Here is a 14,651-nt window from a genome sequence, read left to right on the forward strand (position 1 = left end):
TGTGAACCGGTCCGAATGAGGAAAGCTAGTTATATTGAACAAGTACGAAGAGACGCTATCCCTCAATCTTGTGATGCAGAATCAGACACAATATTTCACAGGTCTCGCATTCTTAGATCATTGAAGTTGCATGACAATGTCCTAGCATTTCAAAGCAACAAGAACAAAGACTTATTTCAGGAAATTGCAAACAAGTCCAAATTAACGAAATTAAACAACCACGAAGGGACTCGAAACATCAATCTTCTGATTCGAAGTCAGACACCTTATCCATTAGGCCACGCAGCCTGTTTCATATACACTTATATGACATCATGCAGACGTTGTTTTACCACAATAGACATGAAAATTGCGAACCTGTCCGAATGAGGAAAGCTAGTGATATTGAACAAGTACGAAGAGACGCTATCCCTCAATCTTGTGATGCATAATCAGACACAATATTACTCAGGCCTCGCACTCTTAGATTATTAAATATTATAACAATGTCCTAGCTTTTCAAAGCAAGAAGAACAAAGCCTTATCTCGGGAAGTTGCGAACATGTCCAAAATAGCTGAGCTAATGAAATTAAACAACAACGAGGAGAGTCAAACCCTCAATCGTCTGATTTGAAGTCAAACACCTTATCCATTAGGCGACACACTCTACTCCACATAATCCAATATGACATCATTCAGACGTTGTTTTGCAACAATAGACATCAAAATTGTGAACCGGTCCGAATGAGGAAAGCTAGTTATATTGAACAAGTACGAAGAGACGCTATCCCTCAATCTTGTGATGCAGAATCAGACACAATATTTCACAGGTCTCGCATTCTTAGATCATTGAAGTTGCATGACAATGTCCTAGCATTTCAAAGCAACAAGAACAAAGACTTATTTCAGGAAATTGCAAACAAGTCCAAATTAACGAAATTAAACAACCACGAAGGGACTCGAAACATCAATCTTCTGATTCGAAGTCAGACACCTTATCCATTAGGCCACGCAGCCTGTTTCATATACACTTATATGACATCATGCAGACGTTGTTTTACCACAATAGACATGAAAATTGCGAACCTGTCCGAATGAGGAAAGCTAGTGATATTGAACAAGTACGAAGAGACGCTATCCCTCAATCTTGTGATGCATAATCAGACACAATATTACTCAGGCCTCGCACTCTTAGATTATTAAATATTATAACAATGTCCTAGCTTTTCAAAGCAAGAAGAACAAAGCCTTATCTCGGGAAATTGCGAACATGTCCAAAATAGCTGTGCTAATGAAATTAAACAACAACGAGGAGAGTCAAACCCTCAATCTTCTGATTTGAAGTCAAACACCTTATCCATTAGGGCACGCAGCCTGTTACATATACACTTATATGACATCATGCAGACGTTGTTTTACCACAATAGACATGAAAATTGCGAACCTGTCCGAATGAGGAAAGCTAGTGATATTGAACAAGTACGAAGAGACGCTATCCCTCAATCTTGTGATGCATAATCAGACACAATATTACTCAGGCCTCGCACTCTTAGATTATTAAATATTATAACAATGTCCTAGCTTTTCAAAGCAAGAAGAACAAAGCCTTATCTCGGGAAGTTATGAACATGTCCAAAATAGCTGTGCTAATGAAATTAAACGACAACGAGGAGAGTCAAACCCTCAATCGTCTGATTTGAAGTCAAACACCTTATCCATTAGGCGACACACTCTACTCCACATAATCCAATATGACATCATTCAGACGTTGTTTTGCAACAATAGATATCAAAATTGTGAACCGGTCCGAATGAGGAAAGCTAGTTATATTGAACAAGTACGAAGAGAAGCTATCCCTCAATCTTGTGATGCAGAATCAGACACAATATTTCACAGGTCTCGCATTCTTAGATCATTGAAGTTGCATGACAATGTTCTAGCATTTCAAAGCAACAAGAACAAAGACTTATTTCCGCAAATTGCAAACAAGTCCAAATTAACTGAGTTTATGAAATTAAACGACCACGAAGTGACTCGAACCCTCAATCTTCTGATTCGAAGTCAGACGCCTTATCCATTAGGCCACGCAACCTGTTACATATACTCCTATATGACATCATGCAGACGTTGTTTTGCCACAATAGACATGAAAATTGCGAACCTGTCCGAATGAGGAAAGCTAGTGATATTGAACAAGTACGAAGAGAAGCTATCCCTCAATCTTGTGATGCATAATCAGACACAATATTACTCAGGCCTCGCACTCTTAGATTATTAAATATTATAACAATGTCCTAGCTTTTCAAAGCAAGAAGAACAAAGCCTTATCTCGGGAAGTTGCGAACATGTCCAAAATAGCTGTGCTAATGAAATTAAACGACAACGAGGAGAGTCAAACCCTCAATCGTCTGATTTGAAGTCAAACACCTTATCCATTAGGCGACACACTCTACTCCACATAATCCAATATGACATCATTCAGACGTTGTTTTGCAACAATAGATATCAAAATTGTGAACCGGTCCGAATGAGGAAAGCTAGTTATATTGAACAAGTACGAAGAGAAGCTATCCCTCAATCTTGTGATGCAGAATCAGACACAATATTTCACAGGTCTCGCATTCTTAGATCATTGAAGTTGCATGACAATGTTCTAGCATTTCAAAGCAACAAGAACAAAGACTTATTTCAGGAAATTGCAAACAAGTCCAAATTAACTGAGTTTATGAAATTAAACGACCACGAAGGGACTCGAACCCTCAATCTTCTGATTCGAAGTCAGACGCCTTATCCATTAGGCCACGCAGCCTGTTACATATATTCCTATATGACATCATGCAGACGTTGTTTTACCACAATAGACATGAAAATTGCGAACCTGTCCGAATGAGGAAAGCTAGTGATATTGAACAAGTACGAAGAGACGCTATCCCTCAATCTTGTGATGCATAATCAGACACAATATTACTCAGGCCTCGCACTCTTAGATTATTAAATATTATAACAATGTCCTAGCTTTTCAAAGCAAGAAGAACAAAGCCTTATCTCGGGAAGTTGCGAACATGTCCAAAATAGCTGTGGTAATGAAATTAAACAACAACGAGGAGAGTCAAACCCTCAATCGTCTGATTTGAAGTCAAACACCTTATCCATTAGGCGACACACTCTACTCCACATAATCCAATATGACATCATTCAGACGTTGTTTTGCAACAATAGATATCAAAATTGTGAACCGGTCCGAATGAGGAAAGCTAGTTATATTGAACAAGTACGAAGAGAAGCTATCCCTCAATCTTGTGATGCAGAATCAGACACAATATTTCACAGGTCTCGCATTCTTAGATCATTGAAGTTGCATGACAATGTCCTAGCATTTCAAAGCAACAAGAACAAAGACTTATTTCAGGAAATTGCAAACAATTCCAAATTAACTGAGTTTACGAAATTAAATGACCACGAAGGGACTCGAACCCTCAATCTTCTGATTCGAAGTCAGACGCCTTATCCATTAGGCCACGCAGCCTGTTTCTTATACACCTATATGACATCATGCAGACGTTGTTTTACCACAATAGACATGAAAATTGCGAACCTTTCCGAATGAGGAAAGCTAGTGATATTGAACAAGTACGAAGAGACGCTATCCCTCAATCTTGTGATGCATAATCAGACACAATATTACTCAGGCCTCGCACTCTTAGATTATTAAATATTATAACAATGTCCTAGCTTTTCAAAGCAAGAAGAACAAAGCCTTATCTCGGGAAGTTGCGAACATGTCCAAAATAGCTGTGCTAATGAAATTAAACGACAACGAGGAGAGTCAAACCCTCAATCGTCTGATTTGAAGTCAAACACCTTATCCATTAGGCGACACACTCTACTCCACATAATCCAATATGACATCATTCAGACGTTGTTTTGCAACAATAGATATCAAAATTGTGAACCGGTCCGAATGAGGAAAGCTAGTTATATTGAACAAGTACGAAGAGAAGCTATCCCTCAATCTTGTGATGCAGAATCAGACACAATATTTCACAGGTCTCGCATTCTTAGATCATTGAAGTTGCATGACAATGTTCTAGCATTTCAAAGCAACAAGAACAAAGACTTATTTCAGGAAATTGCAAACAAGTCCAAATTAACTGAGTTTATGAAATTAAACGACCACGAAGGGACTCGAACCCTCAATCTTCTGATTCGAAGTCAGACGCCTTATCCATTAGGCCACGCAGCCTGTTACATATATTCCTATATGACATCATGCAGACGTTGTTTTACCACAATAGACATGAAAATTGCGAACCTGTCCGAATGAGGAAAGCTAGTGATATTGAACAAGTACGAAGAGACGCTATCCCTCAATCTTGTGATGCATAATCAGACACAATATTACTCAGGCCTCGCACTCTTAGATTATTAAATATTATAACAATGTCCTAGCTTTTCAAAGCAAGAAGAACAAAGCCTTATCTCGGGAAGTTGCGAACAAGTCCAAATTAACTGAGTTTATGAAATTAAACGACCACGAAGGGACTCGAACCCTCAATCTTCTGATTCGAAGTCAGACACCTTATCCATCAGGCCACGCAGCCTGTTTATTATACACTTATATGACATCATGCAGACGTTGTTTTACCACAATAGACATGAAAATTGCGAACCTGTCCGAATGAGGAAAGCTAGTGATATTGAACAAGTACGAAGAGACGCTATCCCTCAATCTTGTGATGCATAATCAGACACAATATTACTCAGGCCTCGCACTCTTAGATTATTAAATATTATGACAATGTCCTAGCTTTTCAAAGCAAGAAGAACAAAGCCTTATCTCGGGAAGTTGCGAACATGTCCAAAATAGCTGTGCTAATGAAATTAAACATCAATGAGGAGAGTCAAACCCTCAATCGTCTGATTTGAAGTCAAACACCTTATCCATTAGGCGACACACTCTACTCCACATAATCCAATATGACATCATTCAGACGTTGTTTTGCAACAATAGACATCAAAATTGTGAACCGGTCCGAATGAGGAAAGCTAGTTATATTGAACAAGTACGAAGAGAAGCTATCCCTCAATCTTGTGATGCAGAATCAGACACAATATTTCACAGGTCTCGCATTCTTAGATCATTGAAGTTGCATGACAATGTCCTAGCATTTCAAAGCAACAAGAACAAAGACTTATTTCAGGAAATTGCAAACAAGTCCAAATTAACTGAGTTTACGAAATTAAACGACCACGAAGGGACTCGAACCCTCAATCTTCTGATTCGAAGTCAGACGCCTTATCCATTAGACCACGCAGCCTGTTTCATTTACACCTATATGACATCATGCAGACGTTGTTTTACCACAATAGACATGAAAATTGCGAACCTGTCCGAATGAGGAAAGCTAGTGATATTGAACATGTACGAAGAGACGCTATCCCTCAATCTTGTGATGCATAATCAGACACAATATTACTCAGGCCTCGCACTCTTAGATGATTAAATATTATAACAATGTCCTAGCTTTTCAAAGCAAGAAGAACAAAGCCTTATCTCGGGAAGTTGCGAACAAGTCCAAATTAACTGAGTTTATGAAATTAAACTACCACGAAGGGACTCGAACCCTCAATCTTCTGATTCGAAGTCAGACGCCTTATCCATTAGGCCACGCAGCCTGTTACATATACTCCTATATGACATCATGCAGACGTTGTTTTACCACAATAGACATGAAAATTGCGAACCTGTCCGAATGAGGAAAGCTAGTGATATTGAACAAGTACGAAGAGACGCTATCCCTCAATCTTGTGATGCATAATCAGACACAATATTACTCAGGCCTCGCACTCTTAGATTATTAAATATTATAACAATGTCCTAGCTTTTCAAAGCAAGAAGAACAAAGCCTTATCTCGGGAAATTGCGAACATGTCCAAAATAGCTGTGCTAATGAAATTAAACATCAACGAGGAGAGTCAAACCCTCAATCGTCTGATTTGAAGTCAAACACCTTATCCATTAGGCGACACACTCTACTCCACATAATCCAATATGACATCATTCAGACGTTGTTTTGCAACAATAGACATCAAAATTGTGAACCGGTCCGAATGAGGAAAGCTAGTTATATTGAACAAGTACGAAGAGAAGCTATCCCTCAATCTTGTGATGCAGAATCAGACACAATATTTCACAGGTCTCGCATTCTTAGATCATTGAAGTTGCATGACAATGTTCTAGCATTTCAAAGCAACAAGAACAAAGACTTATTTCAGGAAATTGCAAACAAGTCCAAATTAACGAAATTAAACAACCACGAAGGGACTCGAAACATCAATCTTCTGATTCGAAGTCAGACACCTTATCCATTAGGCCACGCAGCCTGTTTCATATACACTTATATGACATCATGCAGACGTTGTTTTACCACAATAGACATGAAAATTGCGAACCTGTCCGAATGAGGAAAGCTAGTGATATTGAACAAGTACGAAGAGACGCTATCCCTCAATCTTGTGATGCATAATCAGACACAATATTACTCAGGCCTCGCACTCTTAGATTATTAAATATTATAACAATGTCCTAGCTTTTCAAAGCAAGAAGAACAAAGCCTTATCTCGGGAAATTGCGAACATGTCCAAAATAGCTGTGCTAATGAAATTAAACATCAACGAGGAGAGTCAAACCCTCAATCGTCTGATTTGAAGTCAAACACCTTATCCATTAGGCGACACACTCTACTCCACATAATCCAATATGACATCATTCAGACGTTGTTTTGCAACAATAGACATCAAAATTGTGAACCGGTCCGAATGAGGAAAGCTAGTTATATTGAACAAGTACGAAGAGAAGCTATCCCTCAATCTTGTGATGCAGAATCAGACACAATATTTCACAGGTCTCGCATTCTTAGATCATTGAAGTTGCATGACAATGTCCTAGCATTTCAAAGCAACAAGAACAAAGACTTATTTCAGGAAATTGCAAACAAGTCCAAATTAACTGAGTTTACGAAATTAAACGACCACGAAGGGACTCGAACCCTCAATCTTCTGATTCGAAGACAGACGCCTTATCCATTAGACCACGCAGCCTGTTTCATTTACACCTATATGACATCATGCAGACGTTGTTTTACCACAATAGACATGAAAATTGCGAACCTGTCCGAATGAGGAAAGCTAGTGATATTGAACAAGTACGAAGAGACGCTATCCCTCAATCTTGTGATGCATAATCAGACACAATATTACTCAGGCCTCGCACTCTTAGATGATTAAATATTATAACAATGTCCTAGCTTTTCAAAGCAAGAAGAACAAAGCCTTATCTCGGGAAGTTGCGAACAAGTCCAAATTAACTGAGTTTATGAAAATAAACTACCACGAAGGGACTCGAACCCTCAATCTTCTGATTCGAAGTCAGACGCCTTATCCATTAGGCCACGCAGCCTGTTACATATACTCATATATGACATCATGCAGACGTTGTTTTACCACAATAGACATGAAAATTGCGAACCTGTCCGAATGAGGAAAGCTAGTGATATTGAACAAGTACGAAGAGACGCTATCCCTCAATCTTGTGATGCATAATCAGACACAATATTACTCAGGCCTCGCACTCTTAGATTATTAAATATTATAACAATGTCCTAGCTTTTCAAAGCAAGAAGAACAAAGCCTTATCTCGGGAAATTGCGAACATGTCCAAAATAGCTGTGCTAATGAAATTAAACAACAACGAGGAGAGTCAAACCCTCAATCGTCTGATTTGAAGTCAAACACCTTATCCATTAGGCGACACACTCTACTCCACATAATCCAATATGACATCATTCAGACGTTGTTTTGCAACAATAGATATCAAAATTGTGAACCGGTCCGAATGAGGAAAGCTAGTTATATTGAACAAGTACGAAGAGACGCTATCCCTCAATCTTGTGATGCAGAATCACAATATTTCACAGGTCTCGCATTCTTAGATCATTGAAGTTGCATGACAATGTCCTAGCATTTCAAAGCAACAAGAACAAAGACTTATTTCAGGAAATTGCAAACAAGTCCAAATTAACGAAATTAAACGACCACGAAGGGACTCGAAACATCAATCTTCTGATTCGAAGTCAGACACCTTATCCATTAGGCCATGCAGCCTGTTTCATATACACTTATATGACATCATGCAGACGTTGTTTTACCACAATAGACATGAAAATTGCGAACCTGTCCGAATGAGGAAAGCTAGTGATATTGAACAAGTACGAAGAGACGCTATCCCTCAATCTTGTGATGCATAATCAGACACAATATTACTCAGGCCTCGCACTCTTAGATTATTAAATATTATAACAATGTCCTAGCTTTTCAAAGCAAGAAGAACAAAGCCTTATCTCGGGGAGTTGCGAACAAGTCCAAATTTACTGAGTTTATGAAATTAAAAGACCACGAAGGGACTCGAACCCTCAATCTTCTGATTCGAAGTCAGACGCCTTATCTATTAGGCCACGCAGCCTGTTACATATACTCCTATATGACATCATGCAGACGTTGTTTTACCACAATAGACATGAAAATTGCGAACCTGTCCGAATGAGGAAAGCTAGTGATATTGAACAAGTACGAAGAGAAGCTATCCCTCAATCTTGTGATGCATAATCAGACACAATATTACTCAGGTCTCGCATTCTTAGATTATTAAATATTATAACAATGTCCTAGCTTTTCAAAGCAAGAAGAACAAAGCCTTATCTTGGGAAGTTGCGAACATGTCCAAAATAGCTGAGCTAATGAAATTAAACAACAACGAGGAGAGTCAAACCCTCAATCGTCTGATTTGAAGTCAAACACCTTATCCATTAGGCGACACACTCTACTCCACATAATCCAATATGACATCATTCAGACGTTGTTTTGCAACAATAGACATCAAAATTGTGAACCGGTCCGAATGAGGAAAGCTAGTTATATTGAACAAGTACGAAGAGAAGCTATCCCTCAATCTTGTGATGCAGAATCAGACACAATATTTCACAGGTCTCGCATTCTTAGATCATTGAAGTTGCATGACAATGTCCTAGCATTTCAAAGCAACAAGAACAAAGACTTATTTCAGGAAATTGCAAACAAGTCCAAATTAACGAAATTAAACAACCACGAAGGGACTCGAAACATCAATCTTCTGATTCGAAGTCAGACACCTTATCCATTAGGCCACGCAGCCTGTTTCATATACACTTATATGACATCATGCAGACGTTGTTTTACCACAATAGACATGAAAATTGCGAACCTGTCCGAATGAGGAAAGCTAGTGATATTGAACAAGTACGAAGAGACGCTATCCCTCAATCTTGTGATGCATAATCAGACACAATATTACTCAGGCCTCGCACTCTTAGATTATTAAATATTATAACAATGTCCTAGCTTTTCAAAGCAAGAAGAACAAAGCCTTATCTCGGGAAGTTGCGAACAAGTCCAAATTAACTGAGTTTATGAAATTAAACTACCACGAAGGGACTCGAACCCTCAATCTTCTGATTCGAAGTCAGACGCCTTATCCATTAGGCCACGCAGCCTGTTACATATACTCCTATATGACATCATGCAGACGTTGTTTTACCACAATAGACATGAAAATTGCGAACCTGTCCGAATGAGGAAAGCTAGTGATATTGAACAAGTACGAAGAGACGCTATCCCTCAATCTTGTGATGCATAATCAGACACAATATTACTCAGGCCTCGCACTCTTAGATTATTAAATATTATAACAATGTCCTAGCTTTTCAAAGCAAGAAGAACAAAGCCTTATCTCGGGAAATTGCGAACATGTCCAAAATAGCTGTGCTAATGAAATTAAACAACAACGAGGAGAGTCAAACCCTCAATCGTCTGATTTGAAGTCAAACACCTTATCCATTAGGCGACACACTCTACTCCACATAATCCAATATGACATCATTCAGACGTTGTTTTGCAACAATAGATATCAAAATTGTGAACCGGTCCGAATGAGGAAAGCTAGTTATATTGAACAAGTACGAAGAGACGCTATCCCTCAATCTTGTGATGCAGAATCACAATATTTCACAGGTCTCGCATTCTTAGATCATTGAAGTTGCATGACAATGTTCTAGCATTTCAAAGCAACAAGAACAAAGACTTATTTCCGCAAATTGCAAACAAGTCCAAATTAACTGAGTTTATGAAATTAAACGACCACGAAGGGACTCGAACCCTTAATCTTGTGATTCGAAGTCAGACGCCTTATCCATTAGGCCACGCAACCTGTTAAATACACTCCTATATGACATCATGCAGACGTTGTTTTGCCACAATAGACATGAAAATTGCGAACCTGTCCGAATGAGGAAAGCTAGTGATATTGAACAAGTATGAAGAGACGCTATCCCTCAATCTTGTGATGCATAATCAGACACAATATTACTCAGGCCTCGCACTCTTAGATTATTAAATATTATAACAATGTCCTAGCTTTTCAAAGCAAGAAGAACAAAGCCTTATCTCGGGAAATTGCGAACATGTCCAAAATAGCTGTGCTAATGAAATTAAAAAACAACGAGGAGAGTCAAACCCTCAATCTTCTGATTTGAAGTCAAACACCTTATCCATTATGCGACACACTCTACTCCACATAATCCAATATGACATCATTCAGACGTTGTTTTGCAACAATAGATATCAAAATTGTGAACCGGTCCGAATGAGGAAAGCTAGTTATATTGAACAAGTACGAAGAGACGCTATCCCTCAATCTTGTGATGCAGAATCAGACACAATATTTCACAGGTCTCGCATTCTTAGATCATTGAAGTTGCATGACAATGTCCTAGCATTTCAAAGCAACAAGAACAAAGACTTATTTCAGGAAATTGCAAACAAGTCCAAATTAACGAAATTAAACGACCACGAAGGGACTCGAAACATCAATCTTCTGATTCGAAGTCAGACACCTTATCCATTAGGCCATGCAGCCTGTTTCATATACACTTATATGACATCATGCAGACGTTGTTTTACCACAATAGACATGAAAATTGCGAACCTGTCCGAATGAGGAAAGCTAGTGATATTGAACAAGTACGAAGAGACGCTATCCCTCAATCTTGTGATGCATAATTAGACACAATATTACTCAGGCCTCGCACTCTTAGATTATTAAATATTATAACAATGTCCTAGCTTTTCAAAGCAAGAAGAACAAAGCCTTATCTCGGGGAGTTGCGAACAAGTCCAAATTTACTGAGTTTATGAAATTAAAAGACCACGAAGGGACTCGAACCCTCAATCTTCTGATTCGAAGTCAGACGCCTTATCTATTAGGCCACGCAGCCTGTTACATATACTCCTATATGACATCATGCAGACGTTGTTTTACCACAATAGACATGAAAATTGCGAACCTGTCCGAATGAGGAAAGCTAGTGATATTGAACAAGTACGAAGAGAAGCTATCCCTCAATCTTGTGATGCATAATCAGACACAATATTACTCAGGTCTCGCATTCTTAGATTATTAAATATTATAACAATGTCCTAGCTTTTCAAAGCAAGAAGAACAAAGCCTTATCTTGGGAAGTTGCGAACATGTCCAAAATAGCTGAGCTAATGAAATTAAACAACAACGAGGAGAGTCAAACCCTCAATCGTCTGATTTGAAGTCAAACACCTTATCCATTAGGCGACACACTCTACTCCACATAATCCAATATGACATCATTCAGACGTTGTTTTGCAACAATAGACATCAAAATTGTGAACCGGTCCGAATGAGGAAAGCTAGTTATATTGAACAAGTACGAAGAGAAGCTATCCCTCAATCTTGTGATGCAGAATCAGACACAATATTTCACAGGTCTCGCATTCTTAGATCATTGAAGTTGCATGACAATGTCCTAGCATTTCAAAGCAACAAGAACAAAGACTTATTTCAGGAAATTGCAAACAAGTCCAAATTAACGAAATTAAACGACCACGAAGGGACTCGAAACATCAATCTTCTGATTCGAAGTCAGACACCTTATCCATTAGGCCACGCAGCCTGTTTCATATACACTTATATGACATCATGCAGACGTTGTTTTACCACAATAGACATGAAAATTGCGAACCTGTCCGAATGAGGAAAGCTAGTGATATTGAACAAGTACGAAGAGACGCTATCCCTCAATCTTGTGATGCATAATCAGACACAATATTACTCAGGCCTCGCACTCTTAGATTATTAAATATTATAACAATGTCCTAGCTTTTCAAAGCAAGAAGAACAAAGCCTTATCTCGGGAAGTTGCGAACAAGTCCAAATTAACTGAGTTTATGAAATTAAAAGACCACGAAGGGACTCGAACCCTCAATCTTCTGATTCGAAGTCAGACGCCTTATCCATTAGGCCAAGCAGCCTGTTACATATACTCCTATATGACATCATGCAGACGTTGTTTTACCACAATAGACATGAAAATTGCGAACCTGTCCGAATGAGGAAAGCTAGTGATATTGAACAAGTACGAAGAGAAGCTATCCCTCAATCTTGTGATGCATAATCAGACACAATATTACTCAGGTCTCGCATTCTTAGATTATTAAATATTATAACAATGTCCTAGCTTTTCAAAGCAAGAAGAACAAAGCCTTATCTCGGGAAGTTGCGAACATGTCCAAAATAGCTGTGCTAATGAAATTAAACGACAACGAGGAGAGTCAAACCCTCAATCGTCTGATTTGAAGTCAAACACCTTATCCATTAGGCGACACACTCTACCCCACATAATCCAATATGACATCATTCAGACGTTGTTTTGCAACAATAGACATCAAAATTGTGAACCGGTCCGAATGAGGAAAGCTAGTTATATTGAACAAGTACGAAGAGAAGCTATCCCTCAATCTTGTGATGCAGAATCAGACACAATATTTCACAGGTCTCGCATTCTTAGATCATTGAAGTTGCATGACAATGTCCTAGCATTTCAAAGCAACAAGAACAAAGACTTATTTCAGGAAATTGCAAACAAGTCCAAATTAACGAAATTAAACGACCACGAAGGGACTCGAAACATCAATCTTCTGATTCGAAGTCAGACACCTTATCCATTAGGCCACGCAGCCTGTTTCATATACACTTATATGACATCATGCAGACGTTGTTTTACCACAATAGACATGAAAATTGCGAACCTGTCCGAATGAGGAAAGCTAGTGATATTGAACAAGTACGAAGAGACGCTATCCCTCAATCTTGTGATGCATAATCAGACACAATATTACTCAGGCCTCGCACTCTTAGATTATTAAATATTATAACAATGTCCTAGCTTTTCAAAGCAAGAAGAACAAAGCCTTATCTCGGGAAGTTGCGAACAAGTCCAAATTAACTGAGTTTATGAAATTAAAAGACCACGAAGGGACTCGAACCCTCAATCTTCTGATTCGAAGTCAGACGCCTTATCCATTAGGCCAAGCAGCCTGTTACATATACTCCTATATGACATCATGCAGACGTTGTTTTACCACAATAGACATGAAAATTGCGAACCTGTCCGAATGAGGAAAGCTAGTGATATTGAACAAGTACGAAGAGAAGCTATCCCTCAATCTTGTGATGCATAATCAGACACAATATTACTCAGGTCTCGCATTCTTAGATTATTAAATATTATAACAATGTCCTAGCTTTTCAAAGCAAGAAGAACAAAGCCTTATCTCGGGAAGTTGCGAACATGTCCAAAATAGCTGTGCTAATGAAATTAAACGACAACGAGGAGAGTCAAACCCTCAATCGTCTGATTTGAAGTCAAACACCTTATCCATTAGGCGACACACTCTACTCCACATAATCCAATATGACATCATTCAGACGTTGTTTTGCAACAATAGACATCAAAATTGTGAACCGGTCCGAATGAGGAAAGCTAGTTATATTGAACAAGTACGAAGAGAAGCTATCCCTCAATCTTGTGATGCAGAATCAGACACAATATTACTCAGGTCTCGCATTCTTAGATTATTAAATATTATAACAATGTCCTAGCTTTTCAAAGCAAGAAGAACAAAGCCTTATCTCGGGAAATTGCGAACATGTCCAAAATAGCTGTGCTAATGAAATTAAACATCAACGAGGAGAGTCAAACCCTCAATCGTCTGATTTGAAGTCAAACACCTTATCCATTAGGCGACACACTCTACTCCACATAATCCAATATGACATCATTCAGACGTTGTTTTGCAACAATAGACATCAAAATTGTGAACCGGTCCGAATGAGGAAAGCTAGTTATATTGAACAAGTACGAAGAGAAGCTATCCCTCAATCTTGTGATGCAGAATCAGACACAATATTTCACAGGTCTCGCATTCTTAGATCATTGAAGTTGCATGACAATGTCCTAGCATTTCAAAGCAACAAGAACAAAGACTTATTTCAGGAAATTGCAAACAAGTCCAAATTAACTGAGTTTACGAAATTAAACGACCACGAAGGGACTCGAACCCTCAATCTTCTGATTCGAAGACAGACGCCTTATCCATTAGACCACGCAGCCAGTTTCATTTACACCTATATGACATCATGCAGACGTTGTTTTACCACAATAGACATGAAAATTGCGAACCTGTCCGAATGAGGAAAGCTAGTGATATTG

General features: G+C 38.6%; 4 non-coding genes across 4 annotated transcripts; all 4 read right to left on the reverse strand.

The window, feature by feature from the left end:
* Positions 1 to 2,715: 2,715 nt before the first annotated feature.
* On the reverse strand, positions 2,716 to 2,788 carry trnar-ucg (transfer RNA arginine (anticodon UCG)). The gene has a single exon. It is a non-coding gene; the product is annotated as a tRNA-Arg (tRNA).
* Positions 2,789 to 3,432: 644 nt separating this feature from the next.
* Positions 3,433 to 3,505, reverse strand: trnar-ucg (transfer RNA arginine (anticodon UCG)). Its single transcript has one exon. It is a non-coding gene; the product is annotated as a tRNA-Arg (tRNA).
* A 644-nt stretch (positions 3,506 to 4,149) lies between these two features.
* On the reverse strand, positions 4,150 to 4,222 carry trnar-ucg (transfer RNA arginine (anticodon UCG)). The gene has a single exon. It is a non-coding gene; the product is annotated as a tRNA-Arg (tRNA).
* Positions 4,223 to 5,224: 1,002 nt separating this feature from the next.
* On the reverse strand, positions 5,225 to 5,297 carry trnar-ucg (transfer RNA arginine (anticodon UCG)). Its single transcript has one exon. It is a non-coding gene; the product is annotated as a tRNA-Arg (tRNA).
* Positions 5,298 to 14,651: the final 9,354 nt, after the last annotated feature.

The sequence above is a fragment of the Salvelinus alpinus genome, chromosome 25 (assembly GCF_045679555.1).
Source record: "Salvelinus alpinus chromosome 25, SLU_Salpinus.1, whole genome shotgun sequence".
NCBI classification, from domain to species: Eukaryota; Metazoa; Chordata; class Actinopteri; order Salmoniformes; family Salmonidae; genus Salvelinus; species Salvelinus alpinus.